General features: G+C 41.5%; 1 long non-coding RNA gene across 1 annotated transcript in view; it reads left to right on the top strand.

The window, feature by feature from the left end:
* LOC145540816 (uncharacterized) overlaps positions 1 to 22,653 on the top strand; it is a 46,494-nt gene that overhangs the window by 1,494 nt on the left and 22,347 nt on the right. The window contains exons 2-3 of the long non-coding RNA XR_014078564.1: positions 5,331 to 5,432; positions 5,559 to 5,831. This is a non-coding gene — a long non-coding RNA (uncharacterized LOC145540816). The remainder of the gene's footprint in view (positions 1 to 5,330; positions 5,433 to 5,558; positions 5,832 to 22,653) is intronic.

Genomic DNA, 22,653 nt, shown 5'->3' with positions numbered 1-22,653 from the left:
ACCTGGAGCTGACTGTGGCTCAGATCATGAGCACAATTCAGGCTTAAATTGAAGAAAGCAGGGAAAGCCACTAGGCCATTCATGTTTGACCTAAATCATATCCCTCATGATTAAACAGTGGAGGTGATAAATAGATTCAAGGGATTAGGTCTGGTAGACAGAGTGCCTGAAGAACTGTGGACAGAGGTTCATAACATTGTACAGGAGGCAGTGACCAAAACCATTCCAAAGGAAAGAAATGCAAGAAGGCAAAGTGGTTGTCTGAGGAGGCTTTACAAAGAGCTGAGGAAACAAGAGAAGTGAAAGGCAGGGGAGAAAGGGAAAGATGTACCCAATTGAATGCAGAGTTTCAGAGAATAGCAAGAAGAGAGGAAACTCCTTCTTAAATGAACAATGCAAAGAAATAGAGGAAAAGAATGGAATGGGAAAGACTAGAGATCTCTTCAAGAATATTGGAGATATCAAGGGAACATTTCATGCAAGAATGGGCATGATAAACAACAGAAATGGCAAAGATCTAACAGAAGCAAAAGATATTAAGAAGAGGTGGCAAGATCATACAGCAGAACTGTACAAAAAACACCTCAATGACCCAGATAACCATGGGTCACTCACCTAGAGCCAGACATCCTGGAATGTGATGTCAAGTGGGCCTTAGGAAGCATTACTATGAACAAAGCTAGTGGAGGTGATGGAATTCCAGCTAAGCTATTTCAAATCCTAAAAGATGATTCTGTTAAAGTGCTGCATTCAATATGCCAGCAAATATAGAAAATTCAGCAGTGGCCACAGGACTGGAAAAGTTCAGTTTTCATTCCAATACCTAAGAAGAGCAATGCCAAAGAATGTTCAAACTACTGCACAATTGTGCTCACTTCACATGCTACCAAGATTATGCTCAAAATCCTTCAAGCTAGACTTCAGCAGTATGTGAATTGAGAAATTCCAGATGTACAACCTGAATTTAGAAAAGGCAGAGGAACCAGAGATCAAATTGCCAACATTCATTGGATCATAGAGAATGCAAGGTAATTCCAGAGAAACATCTACTTCTGCTTCATTGACTATGCTAAAGCCTTTGACTGTGTGAATCACAACAAACTGGAAAATTCTTCAAGAGATGGGAGTACTAGACCACTTTATCTGTCTCCTGAGAAACCTGTATGCAGGTCAAGAAGCAACAGTTAGAACTGGACATAGAACAACAGACTGGTTCAAAATTGGGAAAGGAGTATGACAAGGCTATATATTTTCATCCTGTTTATTTAACTTGTATGCTGAGTACATCATGTGAAATGCCAGGCTGGATGAATCACAAGTGGGAATCAAGATTGCATGAAATATATCAACAACCTCAGACATGCAGATGATACCACTCTAATGGCAGATACTGAAGAGGAACTAAAGAACCTCTTGATGAGGGTGAAAGAGAAGAGTGAAAAAGCTGGCTTAAAACTCAACATTCAAAACACAAAGATGGGCATCTGATCCTATCACTTCACAGTGAACAGAAGGGGAAAAAGTGGAAGCAGTACAGATCTTATTTTCTTGGGCTCCAAAGTCACTGCAAATGGTGGCTGCAGTTACAAAATTAAAAGATGCTGGCTCCCTGGAAGGAGAGCTATGACATATCTAGACTGTTAAAAAGCAGAGACATCATTTTGCCGACAAAGGTCCATGTAGTCAAAGCTATGGTTTTCCAGCAGTCATATATGGATGTGAGAGTTGGACCATAAAGAAGGCTGAGCACTGAAGAATTGGTGCTTTTGAATTGTGGTGTTGAAAACTCTTGAGAGTCCCCTTGGACAGCAAGGAGATCAAACCAGTCAATCCTAAAGGAAATCAACCCTGAATATTCATTGGAAAGACTGATGCTGAAGTTGAAGCTCCACTGCTTTGGCCACTGATGCGACAAGCTGACTCATTGGAAAAAACCCTGATGCTGGGAAAGACTGAAGGCAAAAGGAGAAAGGGGCAGCAGAGGATGGTTAAACAGCATCATCAATTCAATGGACATGAGTTTGAGTAAATTCTGGAAGATGGTGAAGGACAGGGAAGCCTGGCATGCTGCAGTCCATGAAGTGGCAAAGAGGTGGACACGACTTAGCGACTGAACAACAACAACAACATTCATTCTCTGCACCACCACCTAGAGACATGCTTTCAGTAACCAACATGTTCTGGTGCCCTGATCCAGCTGCTCAGCCCTGATTAAATCCTGGACCTCCATGGGTGAAGCGTTAGGGAAGCAGCTAGAGCCTTCCTTGCAGTCAAGGAACAGAAGGGCAAGCTGTCCTTCCCTCTAGATCAGATACCTACAAAGTCTATGTAATTAATATATAAAGCAATAAAAATGCACCACCCACAGATAACTACTGTAAATCCATGCTGATACAAACTGTGAATTTCACATATTCCATCTTGCACACCTGGTGTGTGCAGGCACTCTGCTAGTTTACTCTTGGGGTTAGATGTGTACATTACACACTGTCTCAGTGTTCACACTCTTCACCGAACCCAGGCAAGGCACAATCAGGGAAGCTAAAAGAAAACTCAAGGAGCCATAGGAACTGCAGACGTGTTTATTCTCTCATGACTGGCACAGCAATGGTAGCAGCAGCAGACATGCTGTATTCTCTCGTGGTTGACCCAGCAGACACAGCCATAACGCAGTCTCAACGCAGCCTCAAGGGCTTTTCAGGTGGAGCTTAAATATATTTACAGAACAAAAGTGGCCCGTGGCCAAGTAGGTACATTCTGATGCACATGCGCAGTGCTATAAGTGATCTCAGCTGTTACATAACCATGTATTTATAAAATGTGGGGTGATAATGAGAAGCCATGGAGTGAGAGACCCTGACCACTGCCATCTTGGCTAATTTGCTCTTTCCCTACAGACACAGATTTCAAAAAGGACTTGGAAATTTCATTCCTTTTTGTCCACAATGCACAGCTTGCAGGGACAGGACCAGAGGTTGAACCCAGATCCTTAGCAGTGAGAGTGCAGAGTCCTAACCACTGGGCCACCAAGGAATTTCCAGAAACTTCACTTTTGAAAACTGCTCTTTGGTCACCACTGAGTGAATGTTACCTATTTAGTATATAAATTTACTTTAACTCATAAAATAGAGTACTAGTAAATGTTTACTAAAGTTAATTGGGAAATAGACCCCATGGCTTCTTGTCACAATTTCAATCAATTTCGTATAAAGAACCTGCGGCCCTGGTGTCCCCTTAAGGTGGCTCAGATGGTAAAGAATCTGCCTGCGCTGCAGGAGACCCAGGTTTGATCCCTGGGTCAGGAAGATCCCCTGGAGAAAGGATTGGCAACCCACTCCAGTATTCTTGCCTGGAGAATCCCATGGATAGAGGAGCCTGGAGGGCTACAGTTCACAGGGTCGCAAAGAGTTGAACATGACTGAACGATCAACACTTTTCAAAGGCAAAGGCCTGATGGGGCTTCTGGTGTTGAAGCCACTGATCAGGTGCCCTAAGGAAGCAGTGGAGACCTGCCTCTGCCCCAGAGGGAAAGAGGGGCGCAGCGAAGGCAGGTGACGGGAGAATCTGAGGAAAGTATGGTGGGGATTAAGGGAGGAGAGAGAACGTCCAGAGCAGAGGACCATGAAAGCCTTCTGATGCGGTGAAGAGCTGGGAGGCTGCTCTGCACGGGATGGAGTGGGGTGCAATGTCCACTACAAGGGAGGAGCATCTTTATAGGGTGATGAGAGGCTCTGAGAGGATGGGTAGAACATCATCAGAAATCAGAGGAGAAAAAGGTTCCTGGAAGACGAATTATGTGAGAAAAGGCGTGGGAAAGGGGGCGGAGGTGCTTTGCAAAGTATCGATCTTTACCACCACCTCGTGAAGCCTCCGTAGCCATCTTCATCTAACAGGTGCGCCCAAGTCACAGAGCTAACATTCAAACGCCGGAATGTCTGACTCCAAGGCCGGGGCACCTACCCCGCCCCCAGGCACTGGGTGGCTGCGTGGTTGGGGGTGGGAGGCGGCTTGTGGGGCGTGAGCTCAGAGAAATCAGAGGGCAGGATGGCAGCCGCTGGAGTGTCCACGGGAGCTGCTCGCACTCCCGGTTCCTACCGAGAAGAGGTTTGCAGGGATAGTCGGGGGGTTGTGTAGGGGCTCATCGCAACGCTGCGTTCCCACAGCACAGATTGCACCGTGATGGTAAGTGAAGTTCATACTTACTTGAGGCAGTTCGTCAATTTTCTTGTGAGGCCCACTGAATCACCTGTAGGTCACTTAACAGGCACAACAGGCAGGGGCATAATGGCGGGGCAGGGGCTGCACACAATGGGCTGAAACAGAGACCTGAGTGGGAAGACCACCAAAGCACTCAAGCACTGGGTATCCCCAGAGAGTGTGAGATAGCGGGGGAAATGGGGCGGGGGGAGAGAAAATTAAAGTAAAAATGGAAAACTTCTACACTCGGGGGGCTGATGGGGAGGGGGAAGGAGAGCCAGCAGACAGCACTGAGAAAAGGACCAGAAAGAACAGGAAGGCTGGTCCACCAACACCGCGGCCATGGCGGGAGAGGCAACATAAGCAGCAGGTGGGTAGTCAGCGGCCATCTGCAGCCACCACACCCCTCCCCAACACACGCCTGCCCCCGCATCCTTGTTTCTCTGGCCGCAGAAAACACATCAGGCTTCCAATCTGGTTTTGGAAAAATACATTCTTGCCAGACTTTCTAGGATAATTGCTCTTAGCTCTTATTTCCCAGTTACCTCTTGGCCCTGGGTCTTAAAAAAGCCATCCCTTTATAAAGAAACTTTAATTAAGTGCTTCCCCGAGGCCATCTGACGCCATATTTGAGCTATTTAATTCAGTTGAGCAAACACTTAAGCCAAGAACTGAGTGAGGTCAGAGAAAGAGGTGAAGGGCACTGGCTTCTGTGGCTGCACAATAGGAATGAAGAACATGCCAAGATGCCAGGAGTACACGTGAGGGGCTAGGAGAAGGTCAAGGAGAGTGGTTGGCAGGGCTGGGACGAGCTTTCACTAGGGAGTCCTGGAGCTCAGAGGCCAGGGAAGGGAGCCCCCAGGCCGGCTGAGGGAAGGAGCCGGCAGGTCTGGGTGATGTCCTGCAGAAACAAGAGTATCCAGGATGCAGAGATGATCAGATCTGGGCTTTAGGAAGATATTTTATTGTTTGCATATTCCTCTTCAATAAACTTGATATATATATATATTTCAAATAAAAAGGGCAAGAGAGAAGCCTGTAAAGGAATGAGACCTAGAACAGTCAGAGATAAGAGAGAGCTAAGTCAGGAAGATACCACCGATAAGACTGAAGAAGGTGTCCTGGTTTTACAGGAAGATCACTGGTAACTTTGCCCCCAAGAACCTGGCAGAAATGGAAGCAGATGACAAGGGGCTCTGATTCCTGGAACACGAGGCTCCCTCTCCCCGCCTGAGGTAAATAAGATGTTTTAACCATTAAAGACCAAAGAAGGGATAATGTTTTCCTACACCTACACAACTGAAGTACCTCTGCAGAAAAAGAAATCTGCATGCATACGTAAAGCAATCTGTCCCTAACAGAGAACACAAGCGGCACAGCCTGAGTTAACCAATCCAGTGTGGAAAGGCCTGTAATTACCAGAACCCTTAAGGAAGCTCCACTCCACTGTGTCCACAACAGGACACAGCTGTGAGCACTTAACTGGCCACCAAGCCTCAGGGACACGGGTAAGCCCACCTGACAAGCTGAGAAGCTGGCTTGGAGCTACATTTTCAACTGTGCTGAAATGAAGACGCTTCATAGGCAAGATCTCCTCCTATCTTAGGCTCTCGACCAACAGATGACTGAGGAAGGTAAGCCAGAGTCTACTTTTCCATATTTTTACCACAGGTTTAAAGTAAGGTACTTTGCTTAATTAAGTGTGGAATCTAAGAAAAGGATACAGATGAACTTATTTACAAAACAGAGATAGACTCAGAGACTTAAACAAACTTATGCTTACCAAAGGAGGAGGTGGAAGAGGGATAAATCAGGAGTTTGGAATGTGTGCTGACACTGTATATAAAATTGAAAAAAAAAAAAAAGGACCTACTCTTTAGCATGAGGAACTACATTCAGTATCTTATAATAACCCACAGAGGGAAAGAATCTGAATAAGAAATAGAGATATATATGTACAACTGAATCAGTCTGCTGTACATCTGAAACCAATGTTACCAACCCAGGTTCTTGGACTCTTCAATCAATAGAAATTTCTTGATAAGAGACCAGACGAGTAATTCAGGCAAGACTTTATTGGGACTTGTTCTGGAGCAGTGAGGAGCGAGAATAAGCAACAGGTGTCCTTGCTGGCTCCCTGAGTGGGGGTAGTGAGCTGATTAAAGGAGTGAAGATGGAGGCGGACCCAGAGGTCGGGCCAGAGGGATGGCTTGGGTGGTCTGCCCACCCCCTTGGTGGTGCTGCATGCAGGGAGCATGCACAGTACCGTTTTTGCTCCCAGGTCTTCAGAAATGGCAGTTGGGCTTTTTGGTCTTTTTGCATCTTGTCCAGAATTTGCCCCAACTCACCTGCACACAGTTATTTTCAGTCCCTTATAGTTTTCTTTGTGTTTTGTATGTAGCTTCCCTGGTGGCTGATGGTAAAGAATCTGCCTGCAATGCAGGAGACATGGGTTCAATCCCTGGGTTTGGAAGATCACCTGGAGAAGAAAATGGCAACCCTCTCCAGTATTCTTGCCCGGAGAATCCCATGGACAGAGGAGCCTGGCAGCCTAAAGTCCGTGGGGTTGAAAAGAGTTGGACATGACTGAGCGACTAAGCACAGCACAGCTCAAGGAAACATTTGTTCAGATGCAAGTACTACAGCAAAGGGCCTCAGGATTTAGGTCCCAGCCCGTGTCATTCTCCTCTGAGGGATTCTGCACCCTTATTTTTAAGGGGTAAGTGGGCAAAAGTCTCTTCTAAACTTCTTCCTGCTGGACAGGGGCTGCAGACTCTAGCCTACCATAGAGCTGTAGAAGTCCCTCACTGTTGCAGTTCAGTTCAGTTCAGTCACTCAGTCATGTCTGACTCTTTGCAACCCCATAAACTGCAGCACGCCAGGCCTCCCTGTCCATCACCAACTCCTGGAGTTCACCCAAACTCATGTCCATCGAGTTGGTGATGCCATTCAACCATCTCATCCTCTGTTGTCCCCTTCTCCTCCTGCCTTCAATCTTTCCCAGCATCAGGGTCTTTTCAAATGAGTTAGCTCTTCACATCAGGTGGCCAAAGTATTGAAGTTTCAGCTTCAACATCAGTCCTTCCAATAAACACTCAGGACTGATCTCCTTTAGGATGGACTGGTTTGATCTCCTTGCAGTTCAAGGGACTCTCACGAGTCTTCTCCAACACCACAGTTCAAAAGCATCAATTCTTTGGCGCTCAGCTTTCTTTATAGTCCATCTCTCGCATCCATAAGTGACTACTGGAAAAACCATAGCCTTGACTAGATGGACCTTTGTTGGGAAATTAATGTCTCTGCTTTTTAATATGCTGTCTAGGTTGGTCAAAATTTTCCTTCCAAGGAGTAAGCATCTTTTAATTTCATGACTGCAGTCACCATCTACGGTGATTTTGGAGCCCCCAAAAATAAAGTCAGCCACTGTTTCCCCATCTATTTTCCATGAAGTGATGGGACCGGATGCCATGATCTTAGTTTTCTGAATGTTGAGCTTTAAAGCCAACTTTTTCACTCTCCTCTTTCACTTTCATCGAGAGGCTCTTTAGTTCTTCTTCACTTTCTGCCATAAGGGTGGTGTCATCTGCATATCTGAGGCAAGGACCTGTCAAGATCTGGGCCATCCTCTGCTGGAATGGGCTGAATTCCTTGAGCCATCATGAGCCTCTCTTGAAACTGCTGTAGCCTAGAAGACACAAACTGAACCAAAAGGCTAAACAGACAAGGGCCAAAAAGCAGAAGACCAACAGTAGCCATTAAAGGGCCTAGACAGGGAAGGAACCAGGTTACTTTGGGGAGGACTTCCTTAACTGTGAACCAAACAGTGGAGGCGATGTCGCCTCTGACAAACCTGTGAAGCTACTCTGCCTAGGTGTGTATCTCCTTCATATTAACTTTCATCTGTCCTGTTGCATTGGTCCAGGCACTGCAGGAAGTATTGGTTATTACACAAACCTTGTTCTGCCAGATGGTAGTCAAGAGCTAGACGATTGTCAAGAATTGCATTAGCCAAAGAAACAAGGTGGTCTTAAGTCCCATGAAGGTTTGACCTGTCTGTTCCATCATAGAATCAGGCTTGTCTGGAGAGATTTCTCAGTGTTGCTTTGTGATAGGCAAAGCCTTCCCATGTAGCTGCTGGTCCTATAGCCAGTCCTGCCCCTTCCAAGGTCATTCCTAGTGCTCCCTGATTTGGTGGTGAGCTGGAGTGCTCCTGTTATGGACCAAAATTCCTCTTACTCCTATCTCCCTAGAGGACACTCTCCTATGAAATGGACGTTATCGGTGCACATACAGGTAACAACTTGGGTGGAAAGGGACAGGGCCTGACCATAATCCCACAACATAGGATGGTTTGGGTGTCCATGGAGGGAAACAAACAAACCCTTCAGGGGTGCAGACCTGAAAGTCTGTCTCACAGTTATTAAGAGTATAGAGTCCTTGAAGGACATAGCAGGTGCTGGTATTTGAACAATGAGGGGACAACAGGCCATGACATTCATAATTAAACATATAAAGCTCTACACCATTTGTAACAAGATGCTCATGTATGATCCTGCTGGCATCATCAGAGCCTCACACACAAGAGGTCAGATCACTCTTTGCCTAGAATCTCACAGGTGGGTTGAATTGGCTTGACCAGGCGATGGGATCTTCCCACCACTCTCTCCCTTTCCATGTTGTTGAGGGGAACAGGGCCATAGTTTGAAATAGGGCATCAGTGGGTATAGTTATGGGTACAGTTTGTCCCTATATAAGAGGCAAATATCTGGTATGATTATGCCTCGGGGAGGTTCTGTGCCGTTTATACAGTTCAACATAGTGTAACCTGCACTTTGGGTCCATTTGTAGGGGTGAGTCAGTCTAAAGCATTGGAATAGCCTCCTGGAAAGTGCATGTGTGACTCACAGAGGTAAAGAGGGTGGCCACTGTCCCTGAGTTAGATCGTTAATCACCACTGGAACCAGCAGGTTCAGGGGAAATGCAGGAGGAGGGCCAGTAGCCAGCTAAGTTGTTGATGACATATCCAGCTTTCTTTTCAAAGCTCCCCTGCAGATATTCTGGAACTGCTGGTAGTGAATTTTCTTGCCATTGTCCCCTAGTTACAGGGAGTAGTAAGGCAGGCAGGCAGTAAGAGTGTGGTGGAGTGTTTCCCTTAAACCCAGCAGGGACAAAGGAGCTCCTTCCCTGGCAGGGGTGGGTGAGCAAACCAGTAGACCACAAGCAAGACTTACAACAGCAAGAATGAGCACAGATATCCAGCCCACCACATCATTTTACTTACGTGTCAATGGTGCCTGTCTACTGGATAGGTATCTCAGATCTTCCACTGGCTCGTGGGTTTATTGCTCTTTTCTTGTGACCTGCAGGGTTTTTGGAGGTAAAAGCTTTAGTCTGGACAGATGTACCCAACTGGATGTCCCTTTCAGTTTGACAGCAGTGGAGATGACTAAAATTCCCTCCTAGGGGCCCTTCCATTTTAGCAGTAGTTGGTCTTCGGGGAGACCCCTCTTTCCAGGTTTTAAGAACTTGGCCCCCAGGGTTTATTTGTGCAGGAACTGCTCCCTCCTCTATTTTTAGTGGGAGCTGGCAGTGTCTTGTGAGCATAGTCCTGGATTGCCTTCTGAACTTGTCCTAGATTAATAATATATCTCAGGATCTGATCAGTTCCTCATCCAGTGGAATGTCATTAGTAATAAAAGGCCTACCATAGGTCATTTCAAATGGGCTAAACCTCAGACCATTCTTGGGTGCTGCACAGACCCTGAGGAGTACAATAGGAAGCAAGTTGGTCCAGGGCTCGTGATTCTCTTGGTAAAGCTTTGCTCAGGCTTTCTTTAAAGTATGGTTCATTTTCTCTACCTTCCCTGAAGACTGGGGTGCCAAGAAGTGTGCAGCTTGTAGTCTGTCCCTCGGGCTGATGTGAGCCCTTGTATGATTTTGGCTATAAAATGGAACTCATTATCTCTTTGGAGGGACTTTGGAAGTCCAAACCAAGGCATTTCTCTCTTGAGTTGATACTTGTATACTTGACTCAGAATGTTGGGTTAGTTTCTTCTGTACAGCCAGCTGATTCAGTTATCAGTTCAGTCACTCAGTCATGTGTGACTCTTTGCGACCCCATGAACCGCAGCACACCCGACTTCCCTGTCCATCACCAACTCCCAGAGCTTGCTCAAACTCATGTCCATCGAATCAGTGATGCCATCCAACCATCTCATCCTCTGTCATCCTCTTTTCCTCCTGCCTTCAATCTTTCCCACAATTAGGGTCTTTTCCAATGAGTCAGCTCTTCACATCAGGTGGCAAAAGTATTGGAGTTTCAGCTTCAGCATCAGTCCTTCCAATGAATATTCAGGACTGATTTCCTTTAGGATTAACTGGTTTGATCTCCTTGCAGTTCAAGGGACTCTCAAGAGTCTTCTCCAACACCACAGTTCAAAAGCATCAATTCTTCAGCCCTCAGCTTTCTTTATAGTCTAACTCTCACATCCATACATGACTACTGGAAAAACCATAGCTTTGACTAGACAAACCTTTTTGGCGAAGTAATGTCTCTGCTTTTTAATATGCTGTCTAGGTTGGTCATAGCTTTTCTTCCAAGGAGCGTCTTTTAATTTCATGGCTAATTCAGTTATGCATATTTGGGGTATTTTTTTTTCCATTTTGATTTTTCATAGGATATTGGATGTAGTTCCCTGTGCTATACAGTAGGACCCTCTTGTGTATCCATCTATATATAATAGTTTGCATTTACTAATCCCAAACTTGCAATCCTTCCCTCCCCCACCTTCCTACCCCTTGGCAACCACGAGTCTGTTCTCTATGTCTGTGAGTCTATTTCTGTTATATAGATAGTTCATGTGTGTCATATTTTAGATTCCACATATAAGTGATATCACATGATATTTGTCTTTCTGATTTATTCACATAGTATGTTAATCCCTTAGTACAATAATTCATCCCTGTTGCTTCATGGCATTATTTCATTCTTTTTATGGTTGTATAGTATTCCATTAGGTATGTGTACCACGTCTTCTTTATCCATTCATCTGTTGATGGACATTTAGGTTGCTTTCTCCTGGCTGTTGTAAATAGTGCTTCAGTGAACATTGGGGTGCAGGTATCTTTTTAAATTATAGTTTTGTCTGGATATATGCCCAGGGGTGGGATTGCTGGCTCATATGGCAACTCTGTTTTTAGCTTTTTAAAGAACTTTCATACTGTTTTCCATAATGGCTGAACCAACTTACCTTCCCACCAGTATTTAGAAGGTTCCTTTTTCTCAAATGCTGGAGCATTTGTTATTTGTAGCTTTTTGATGATGGCCATTTTGACTGGTGTGAGGTAGCACCTCCTTGTAATTTTGATTTGCATTTCTCTAATAATTAGAGATGTTGAGCATCTTTTTCATGTGCCTGTTGGCCATCTGTAGGTCTTCTTTGGAGAAATGTCTTGGTCTTCTGCCCACTTTTCAACTGGGGTGTTTGTTGTTGTTGTTGTTGAGTCGTTTGAGCTATTTGTATATTTTGGAAATTAAGCCCTTGTCGGTCACATCATTTACAAATATTTTCTCACAATCTTTAGGTTGTTTTTTTTACGTTGTGTATGGTTTCCTTTGCTGTACAGAGGTTTCTAGGTTTGATTATGTCCCATTTATTCCTGCTTTTTATTTATTTCTTTATTTTTGGTTTCTCTGGGTCTTCGTTGCTTTGCGCCAGCTTTCTCTTGTTGCCGCATGGGGGTGCTACTCTTCACTGCAGTACGCAGGCTTCTCATTGCAGTGGCTTCTCTTGTTGCACAGCATAGGCTCTAGGATTTAGTAGTTGTGGTGCATGGGCTTAGTTGCCCCATGGCATGTGGAATCTTCCCAGACCAGGAATCACACCCATGTGCCCTGCATTGTCAGGCAGATTTTTATACACTGTGCTACCAGGGAAGTCCTATTTTTGCTTTTATTTGTACTATCTTGGAAGATTCACCTACGAAAACTAGTACGGTTTAAAACAGAGAATATATTGCTATGTTCTCTTCTAGGAGTTTTATAGTGTCATGTCTTATATTTAAGCTTATAATCCAATTGAATTTATTTTTGTGTATGTTGGGAGGGTGTGCTTTAACTTCACTGATTTACACGTGTGACTATCCAGCTTTCCCAATACCACTTGCTGAACAGGTCATTTCCATATTGTATATTCTTCCCCCTTTGTTAAAGCATAATTGACCTTAGATGTGTGGGTTTATTTCTGGGCTCTCCTTCTATTCCACTGACCCTTATGTCTGTTTTTGTGCCAATACCATGTGGTTTTGCTCGCTGTAGCAGTATTATCTGAAGTCTGGGAGGATTATGCCTCCTGCTTTGTTCTTTTTCCTCAAGTTTCTATGGCAATTCTGGGTCTTTCATGGTTCCATATAAATTTTTGGATTATTTGTTTTAGTTCTGTGAAAAATGTCATGAGTAATTTGATAGGGATCAAATTAAATCTATTGATTTAGGTAACCAACTCCCAGAGTTCACCCAAACTCATGTCCATTGAGTCAGTGATGCCATCCAACCATGTCATCCTCTGTCGTACCCTTCTCCTCCTGCCCTCAATCTTTCCCAGCATCAGGGTCTTTTCCAAGGAGTCAGTTATTCACATCAGGTAGCCAAAGTATTGGAACTTCAGCTTCAGCATCAGTCCTTCCAATGAATATTCAGGGTTGATTTCCTTTAGGATTGACTGATTTGATCTCCTTGCAGTCCAAGGGACTCTCAAGAGTCTACTCCAGCACCATAATTTGAAATCAGTTCTTTGGTGCTCAGCCTTCTTTATGGTCCAACTCTCACATCCATACACAATTACCGGAAAAACCATAGCTTTGTCTAAATAGACCTTTGTAGGCAAAGTGATGTCTCTGCTTTTTAATACACTGTCTAGGTTTGTCATAGCTTTTCTTCCAAGGAGCAAGCATCTTTTCATTTCATGGCTGCAGTCACCATCTGCAGTTTATCAGTTCTAGTAGCTTTTGTGTAGAGTTTTTAGGGTTTTCTATATATAATATCATATCATCTGCATACAATGTCAATTTTACCTCTTCCCTTAATGTGGACACTTATTATTTCTTCTCCTTGTCTGTGGCTAGGCCCTCCAATACTATGTTGAAAAGAAATGGTGAGAATGTCTTGTTCCAGATTTTAGCTGGGAAGGCTTTCAGCTTTTCACCATTGACTATTCTATTGACTGTCAGTTTCTCATAAGTAGTTTTTTTTTTAATGTTGAGATATGTACCCTCTATATCCACTTTGTTAAGAATTTTTATCACGCATGGGGTTGAATTTATCAAATGTTTTTCTGCATCTGTTGAGATGATCATGTGGTTTTGGTCTTTGCTTTTATTGTGATCTATCACATTGATTGATTTGCATATGTTGAACCATACTTATGACTCTGGGATGAATCCAAATTGGCAGTGGTGTATGATCCTTCTGTGTTGTTAGATTTGGTTTGCTGATACTTTGTGAGACTTTTTGCATCCATATTTATCAAAGATACTGGCCTATAATTTTCTTTTTTTGGTGGTGTCTTTGTCTGGTTTTGGTATGAGGGTGAAGATGGCTTCATAGAATGTCTTTGGTTTCAGGGTGAAGGTGGCTTCATAGAATGCTTTTGTTCCTCTTCAATCTTTTGGGAAAGTTTGCGGGTAAATATAAGTTATTCTTTGTTTAGTAGAATTAACTTGTGAAGTCATCTGGTCCTGGACTTATGTTTGTAAGAAGTTTTTTATATTTTTTTCTTTTTTCACAGATTCTATTTCACTTCTAGAGATCAGTCTGTTCAAATTATTTCTTCTTGGTTCAATTTTGGATAGACTGTATGTTTTTAGAAACTTGTCCATTTATTCTATGTCATCTAGTTTTTTTGCATATGATTATTCACAGTATTCTCTTATAGTTTTTGTATTTCTGTGATATCAGTTATTTCACCTTTTTCACTTCTTATTTTGTTTAATTGGGTGTTCTCTCTCTTCTTCTTGGTGAGCCTAGCCAGAGGTTTATCAATTTGGTTTACCATTTCAAAGAACCAACTGTTGGTTTTATTGACTTGTTTCTATTTTTAAAAATCTATATGTTATTTATGTCATTTCTGATCTTTATCTATCCTTCATTCTGCTGACTTTGGATATTAATTGTTCTTCTATTTCTAATTCTATTAGGTAGTAGTGTTAAGTTATTTGAAAATTTTCTGTTTTTTGAGGAAAGTCTGTATGAACTTCCCTCTAAAAACTGCTTTTGCTACATCCAATAAATTTTGTATGGCTGTGTTTTCATGGTCATTTGTCTCAAGGTATTTTTTAATTTCCTTTTTGTTTGCACTGTTGACAAATTGGCTTTTTAGTAGCATATTGTTTAGTCTCTATGTAATCAGTTTTTCCCCCTCATTTCTTTTTCTGTGGTTGATTTCTCTTAATAGTTTCATGCCATCATAGTCAGAAAAGATACTTGAAACAATTTCTATTCTCTTAAGTTTGTAGAACCTCATTTCTACTCTAATATATGGTCAGTCTAGAGTATTTCATGTGCACCTGAAAAGAGTGTGACTCTTGATTTTTTGGATATAATGCTATAAAATATCAACTAAGTCTAACTGTTCTATTTTATTATTTTGGTTTTTTTCCTTGACAAAGATTTTGTTTTAATTTTATTTTAGTTTTTGGTTTCCCAGATGGGACTTGACAAAAGATTTTATTTAAAAAAAGTTTTTTTTAGTTGGAGGATAATTGCTTTACAACGTTGTGTTAGTTTCTGCTGTACAACAACACAAATCAGCTATAAGTATACATATACCCCCTCCCTCTTGAGCCTCCCTCCCACCCACCCCCACCCCACCCCTCTAGGTCCTCACAGAGCACTGAGTTGAGCTCCCTGTGCTATACAGCCGCTTTCCACTAGTTATCTGTTTTTGGTAGTATACGTATATGTCAATTCAACTCTCTCAGCTCTTTCAATTCATCCCACCCTCTCTTTTCCCCGTTGTGTCCACTCTACATCTGCATCTCTATTCCTGCCCTGCAAATAGGTTCATCAGTACCATTTTTCTAGATTACATATATGTGTTAATATACAAAATTTGTTTTTCTCTTTCTGACTTAATTCACTCTGTGTGACAGACTCTAGGTTCACCCACATCACTACAAATGACCCACTTTCATTCCTTTTTATTAAGGCCAAGTAATAGTCCATTTTATATATGTACCACATATATCTTTATCTGTTCATCTGTTGATAGACATCTAGGTTGCTTCCATGTCCTGGCTGTTGTAAATCTGTATAGTTGCTAAGTCATGTCCAATTCTTTGCGACCCCATGGACTGCCAGGCTCCCTTGTCCATGGGATTCTCCAAGCAAGAATACTGGAGTGGGTTGGCATTTCCTCCTCCAGAGCTGTTGTAAATAGTGCTGCAATGAACATTGGGGTACATGTGTCTTTTTCAGTTATGGTTTTCTCAGGGTATATGCCCAGTAGTGGGATTGCTGGGTCATATGGTGGTTTTATTCCTAGTTTCTTAAGGAATCTCCATACTGTTCTCCATAGTGGCTGTATCAATTTATATTCCCACCAACAGTGAAAGAGGGTTCCCTTTTCTTCACATCCTCTCCGGGATTTAGTCTGTAGAGTTTTTTGATAATGGCCATTTTGATCCATGTGAGGAGATAGCTCATTGTAGTTTTGATTTGCATTTCTCTAACAATGAGCAATGTTGAGCATCTTTTCATGTGTTTGCTGGCCATCTGTGTGTATGTCTTCTTTGAAGATAGTTCTGTTTAGGTGTTCTACCCAATTTTGATTGGATTGTTTGTTTTTCTGATAGTGAGCTGCATGAACTGCTTATATATTTTGGAGATTAAACCTTTGTCAGTTGCTTCATTTGCAGTTATTTTCTTGCATTCTGAGGGTTGTCTTTTCATTTTGTTTATGGTCTCCTTTGTTGTGCAAAAGCTTTTAATTAGGTCCCATTTGTTTATTTTTGTTTTTATTTCCATTACTCTTGGAGGTGGGTCAAAGAAGATCTTGCTGTGATTTACGACAAAGACTGTTCTGCCTATGTTGTCCTCTAAGAGTTTTATAGTGTCTGGCCTTACATTTAGGTGTTTCATCCATTTTGAATTTATTTTTGTGTGTGGTGTTAGGAAGTGTTCTAACTTCATTCTTTTACATGTAGCTGTTCAGTTTTCCCAGCACCACTTATTGAAGAGGCCGTTTCTCCATTATATATTCTTGCCTCCTTTGTCAAAGGTAAAGTGCCCATAGATGCATAGATGCATATCTCTGAGGTTTTTGTCCTGTTCCATTGAACTGTGTTTTGGTTTTTGTGCCAGTACCATACTGTCTTGATTACTGTAGCTTTGTGGTATAGTCTGAAGTCAGGGAGGTTGATTCTTCCAATTCTTTTCTTTCTCAAGATTGCTTTGGCTATTCAGAGTCTTTTGTGTTTACAAACAAATTGTAAAATTTTTTGTTCTAATTCTGTGAAAAATGCCATTAGTAATTTGATAGGGATTGCATTGAATCTGTAGATTGTTTTGGGTAGTACAGTCATTTTCACAATATTTTTCTTCCAATTCAAGAACATAGTATCTCTCTCCATCTGTGTCATCTTTGATTTCTTTCCTCATTGTTTTATAGTTTTCTGCATACAACAAGTCTTTTGTCTCCTAAAGTAGGTTTATTGATTTTTTTTTCTATTGTTCTTTTAATCTCTATTTCATTTCCTCTCTGATCTTCACTATTTCCTTTCTTCTGTTGCCTTTAGGTTTTGGTTGTTGTTCTTTTTCTAATTATTTCAGGTGGTAGGTTATGTTATTTAATTGAGATTTTTCTTTTTTTTTTTTGAGGAAAGCCTGTATCACTATGAACTTCTCTCTGAGAACTGCTTTTGCTGCATCTCATATGGCAACCCACTCCAGTATTCTTGCCTGGAAAATCCCATGGACAGAGAAGCCTGGTAGGCTACAGTCCATGGGGTGGCAAAGAGTCAGACACGACTGAGCAACTTCACATTCACTTTCATAGATTTTGTATGGTTGTGTTTTCATTGTCATTTGTTTCAAGTTATTATTTTCAATTGCTCTTGGATTTCATTGTTGACTCATTGGTTTCGCCAATATCATGTCATTTAGTCTCCATGTAATCAGTTTTTTATCATTTTCTTTTTCTGTGGTTGACTTCTAGTTTCATGTCATTGTTGTCAGAAAATATGCTTGAAATGATTTCTGTGTTCTTAAATTTATTGAGATTTGTTTCTGCCCTAGTATGTGGTCTATCCAGGAAATGTTCCATGTGTATTTGAAAAGAATGTGTATTCTGGGTTTTTTGGATGTAATGTCCTGAAATTATCAGTTAAGTCTAACTATTGTATCATTTAGGATCTCTGTTGCCTTATTGTTTTTCTGTCTAGAAGATCTGTCCATTGATGTTAGGGTGGGTGTTAAATTCTCCTACTATTATTGTATACCTGCCCGTTTCTCCTTTTACATCTGTTAGTATTTGTTTTATATACTTGAATGCTCCTATATTGGGTTGCATATATGTTGACAACTATAATATCCTCTTCTTATATTGACCCTTTTATCATTGTATAGTGTCCTTTTTCTTTGTGGCCTTTGTTTCAAAGTCTGTTTTGTCTAATACAAGTGCTCCACCAACCCCTGCTCTTTTGTCCTTTTTGTTCACATGAAATCTGTTTTTCCATCCCCTCAATGTTCAATGTATGTGTATATGTTGCCCTGAAGTGGGCCTCTTGTAGACAGTATACTGTAGGCTTTTGTTTTATTATTCAATCTGCCACTCTATATTTTTCAATTAGGGCATTTAGTCCATTGACATTTTGATAACAATTGATAAATATATATTTGTTGCCTTTTTAAACCTTGTTTTCTCATTGATTCTGCATTTCATTTCTTTCTTTTTGCTTTTTCTCTGGTCCTCTTTTTATTTTACGCTTGTGTTCACTTTCATTTTTACGAGTTTGTTGTATGTTTCTGACTTGTGGTTGCCCTGTTTTTCAAGTATGTTAACGCCTTCCCATATCTACCTGTATTACACTGATGGTCATTTAGGCTTAAACACATTCTTTAAAAAAAACCCTACATTTTCTTACTCTCCTCCCTCACATTTTATTATTTTGATATCTTCTTTTACATCTTTATGTTTATTGTTTTGGTTTTCATTATGGTAATCATTGCTTTCACAAGTTTTTTTTATTTTTAAAATTTAAAAATCTGTCTGCTGGCTTATTTAAGTGATTTACTTTCCAATTGTGATTTTCTCTTTCCTATAGCTTCTTGCTTCTTTTCTATTTAGAGAAGACCTTTCAATATTTCTGTCAAGATAGGTTTAGTTGTGCTGTTGTATTCTTTTATTTTTTGCTTGTCTGAGAAATTCTTTATCTCTTCTTCTATTCTAAATGATAATCTTGTTGGGTAGAATATCCTAGGCTGTAGATTCTTCCTTTCAGGACTTTGAATATGTCTTGCTGCTCACTTCTTGCCTGTAACATATCTGTTCAGGAATCAGTTGATTGCTTTATGGGAGTTCCCTTATAATTAACTGTTTTTCTCTGGCTGCCTTTAGAATTCTCTTCAACTTTTGCCATTTTAATTATAATGTGTCTTGGTGTAGGTCTATTTGGGTTCATCTTGTTTGGGACCCTCTGCTTCCTGTACCTAGATATCTGTTTCCTTCTTTAGGTTTGGAAGTTTTCAGCCATAATTTCTTCAAATGCATTTTTTATCCCCTTTCTTCTCCTTCTGGAATTCCTATTATGCATAGATTGGCATAGGTCTTTTATATTGCTTTCATTTGTTTAAAATTGGCTTTCTGTCTGCTGTTCTTATTGGGTGATTTCCATTATTCTGTTTTCCAGATCACTTATTCTTTGTTCTGCATTCTGCTATTCATTTCCTTCAGCTCAGGTTTCATCTTGGCAGATGCACATTGTTCTTGCTTTGTCTTTCCAAATTATGATACAATTATTGTATTAAGCAAAAATCACAATAGTAGAAGACATTTACCAGTTGTATCAATAGCCAGACAAAAAATAAAAGATAGTTACAACTGCAAGCCATAAGGGAAACATGATTAACCTAACAATATAAACTAATTACATACAATTTGGAGGATTAAGTAGAGTGATGTGGTATGTGGAAGTGCATACATGCACATGTTTTCATCTGCCCATCCGGTCTTATGTCTTTTGATTTGTGCATTTAATCCATTTACATTTCAGGTAATTATCAATACGTATGATCCTATTAGTATTTTCTTAATTGTTTCAGGTTTATTTTGTGTAGGTCTTTTCCTTCTCTTGTGTTTCCTGCTTAGAGAAGTTCCTTGGCATTTGTTGTAAAGCTGGTTTGGTGGTGCTGAATTTTCTTAGCTTTTGCTTATCTGTACAGCTTTTGATTTCTCTGTCAAATCTGAATGAGAGTTTTGCTGATTATTCTTGGTTGCAAGTTCTTCTCTTTCATCACATTAAATATATCATGCCATTCCCTTCTGGCTTGTAGAGTTTCTGTTGAGAAATCAGCTGATAACCTTATGCGTGTTTCCTTGGATGTTTTTTGTGACTTTTCCCTTGTTGATTTTAATATTTTATCTTTGTCTTAAATTTTGTCAGTTTGATTACTATTTGTCTCAGTGGGTTCCCCCTTGGGTTTATCCTGCTTGGGATTCTCTGTGATTCCTGGGCTTGGTTGACTATTTTCTTTCCCATGTTAGGGAAGTTTTCAGCCAGTATCTCTTCAAATATTTTCTCCGGTCCTTTCTCTCTCTTCTCCTTCTGGGCCATCTATAATGAAAATGTTGGTGCATTTAATGTTGTCCCAGAGGTCTCTTAGGCTGTCTTCATTTTTTTCATTCTTTTTTCTATACTCTGTTTTGCAGCCGTGATTTCCACCATTTTGTCCCCCAGGTCTTTTGTCCCCCTGTTCTTCTGCCTCAGTTATTCTACTATTGATTCCTTCTAGTCTATTACTTGTCTCTCTTTGTTTTTTCTTTAGTTCTTCTAGGTCTTTGGTAAACATTTCTCACATCTTCTCCATTGTTTTCCTGAGATCCCGGATCATCTTCACTATCTTCACTATCATTATTCTGAATTTTTTTCTGGAAGGTTGCCTATCTCCACTTCATTTAATTGTCTTTCTGGGGTTCTAACTTGTTCCTTCATCTGGGACATAACTTTCTTTCTGTAATGTGGTTTTTGTTCTAGCCACTGTGGGATTGTTGTTATTCTTGCTTCTTCTGTCTGCCCTCTAATGGAGGAGGTTAAGAGGCTTGTGTAAGCTTCCTGATGGGAGGGACTGGTGGTGGGAAAAACTGGGTCTTGCTCTGATGGGCAAGGCTGTGCTCAGTAAAGCTTTAATCCAATTGTCTGCTGATGAATGGGGTTGTGCTGTCTTTCTGTTAGTTATTTGGCCTGATATGACCCAGCCCTGTGGTCTGTGGACTTTATGGTAGGGTTAGTGGCAATCTCCAAGAGGACTTATGTCACGGGATCCCTTCCAGGACTGCTGCTGCCAGTGCCCCATCCCCATGGCAAGCCACTGTTGACCCATGCCTCCCCAACACCAGCAGGTAAGTCTGGTTCAGTCTCCTGTGGGGTCACTGCTCCTTTCCCCTGGGTCTTGGTGCATGCAATGTTTTGTTTGTGTGCTCCAAGAGAGGAGTCTATTTCCCCCAGTCATGTGGAAGTCCTGTAATTAAATCCCACTGACCTTCAAAGTCAGATTCCTTGGGGATTCCCATTTCCTTTGTTGGATTCCCAGGCTGGGAAGCCTAAAGTGGAACTAAGAACCTTCACAACAGTGGGAGAACTTCTTTGGTATTATTGTTCTCCAGTTTGTGGGTCGCCCACCCAGAAAATATGGGATTTGATTCTACCGTGATTGTGCCCATCCTACAGTCTCGTTGCAGTTTCTTCTGTGTCTTTGGATGTAGGGTATTTTTTTTTTTTGGTGGGTTCCAGCATCTTCCTGTTGATGATTGTTCAACAGCTAGTTGCAATTTTGGTGCTCTCACAGGAGATAAGCGCGTGGCCTTCTACTCTGCCATCTTGAACCACTAATCTGCATTTCTGTCAATGTTGTTGTTGTTCAGTTGCCCAGTCATGTCTGACTCTTTGCGACCCCATGGACTGCAGCATGCCTGGCCTCCCTGTGCCTCACTCTTATCTCCTGCAGTTTGTCCAAGTTCACATCCATTGTATTGGTGATGCCATCCAGCCATCTCAACCTCTGATGCCTTCCCATCCTTCTGCCCTCAATCTTTCCCAGCATCAGGGTCTTTTCCAATGAGTTGGCTGTTCATATCAGATGACCAAAATACTGGAGATTCAGCATCAGTCCTTCCAATGAATATTCATGGTTAATTTCCTTTAAGATTGACTGGTTTGATCTCCTTGTTAGTCTTCTCTAGCCCCACAGTTCAAAGGCATCAATTCTTTGGCACTCTGCCTTCTTTATGTTCCAGCTCTCACAATGGTACATGACCCCTGGGAAGACCATGGCCTTGACTTTACACACCTTTGTCGGCAGAGTGATGTCTCTGCTTTTCAACACACTGTCTAGGTTTGTCATTGCTTTCCTGCCAAGAAGCAATCCTTTTCTGATTTCATGGCTGCAGTCACCATCCTCAGTGACTTTAGAGCCCAAGAAGACGAAATCTGTCAGTTTCCACCTTTTCCCCTACTATTTGCCGTGAAGTAATGGGGCCAGATGCTATGATCTTAGTTCTTTTTTTAATATTTAGTTTCAAGCTGGCTTTTTTACTCTCCTCCTTCACCCTTGTCAAGAGGTTCTGTTAGTAGACATTCTTAATTCTTTCAGTAGTTTCACTGTCTCCTTTTTGAACTGGGGGTCTTATCAGACTGAAGACTTCTGTTCCATTGTTCTTTCAGGGAAATTCTATTGATCTTTTAATGGGGAGCAGTTCCTTTGCTTCTTCATTTTTTCTTATATTTCTCTTACTCTCAGTTTATAAAAAAACAATTATCTACTGTAGTCTCCGAGAGCTATTTTTATGTGAGATCATGCACATGTAGCTTGCATGGGTTTAATATTTTTGGTGTGAAGGCTGTTTTTAGTATGGATGTCTGCTTCATCTTTCCTCAGCATGTGCTGACCAGTATTCCCTTAATTGGAGGAGTAGGTGTGGTGGCTGGTACCTTCCTCTAGAGCATGTGGCAGCAGCATGGAACTCATGTTTAGAGTCAGTAAAAATATTCAATTTTTTCTCCTTCCCTGATTGCAGAACTGTCATTTATACAATTAGCTCAGACGATGTCTGGGTGGCAGGGTCTTGGCTTCTGTGACTTCAACTAGACCAATGTGGCATACACTGCCTTTCAGGTTACCATGGCTGTAAAACCACTCCCGTCAATAAACCAATTGTCCTCAGGTCTGTCAAATGGTTCATGTAA

This window comes from Giraffa tippelskirchi, chromosome 3 (assembly GCF_054371585.1).
Source record: "Giraffa tippelskirchi isolate mGirTip1 chromosome 3, T2T-mGirTip1v1.2.pri, whole genome shotgun sequence".
Lineage (NCBI taxonomy): Eukaryota > Metazoa > Chordata > Mammalia > Artiodactyla > Giraffidae > Giraffa > Giraffa tippelskirchi.
Note: the sequence above shows the minus strand (reverse complement) of the source record. Positions and strands in the feature narration are given on the sequence as shown.